Consider the following 432-nt stretch of genomic DNA (forward strand, 5'->3'; position numbering starts at 1 on the left):
TTGAGAGTCTTTACAGGATTTTCCTGTAGTTGCTTACTTTTCAATTGTTGTCTATCATGTTTTACTCAGTGCATCGTATCTCCTTGCGTCACAGCCTTTGTTGTCTGCGAAATATAAGTTAGGTCAAACAGATATCCGACTTTATTTCAGCACAACAAGGTATAAGAAATTGTCATGATTGAATTTGCGTTTTCAAGCCGCTGCGGCTTGAAAACGCTTATCTTCAACAAAGGTTTTGCATTTGCTGTCTTTCTGAAATATTTATTGTTAATTAATATGCTATTCTAATTTTAAATATATTTGCATATGTGCCTTTGCGAATATTTTTTTAGTTTTTTTCTTAAACTTTTTCTTTTTTCCTTTTTTGCAATAAAACCTGAAAGTTGAAAATTTTAGCGAATGATCGGTTAAAAGAGGTATTCTATGTTTGCA

At 31.7% G+C, this 432-nt stretch overlaps 1 protein-coding gene across 1 annotated transcript in view; it reads left to right on the plus strand.

Annotated features, from left to right (window-relative positions):
- Window positions 1-432, plus strand: part of LOC119591050 (glycine-rich cell wall structural protein-like) — a 6,755-nt gene that overhangs the window by 607 nt on the left and 5,716 nt on the right. The gene's annotated exons all lie outside the window — the stretch shown is intronic.

This window comes from Penaeus monodon, chromosome 28, assembly GCF_015228065.2.
Source record: "Penaeus monodon isolate SGIC_2016 chromosome 28, NSTDA_Pmon_1, whole genome shotgun sequence".
Taxonomy (NCBI): Eukaryota; Metazoa; Arthropoda; class Malacostraca; order Decapoda; family Penaeidae; genus Penaeus; species Penaeus monodon.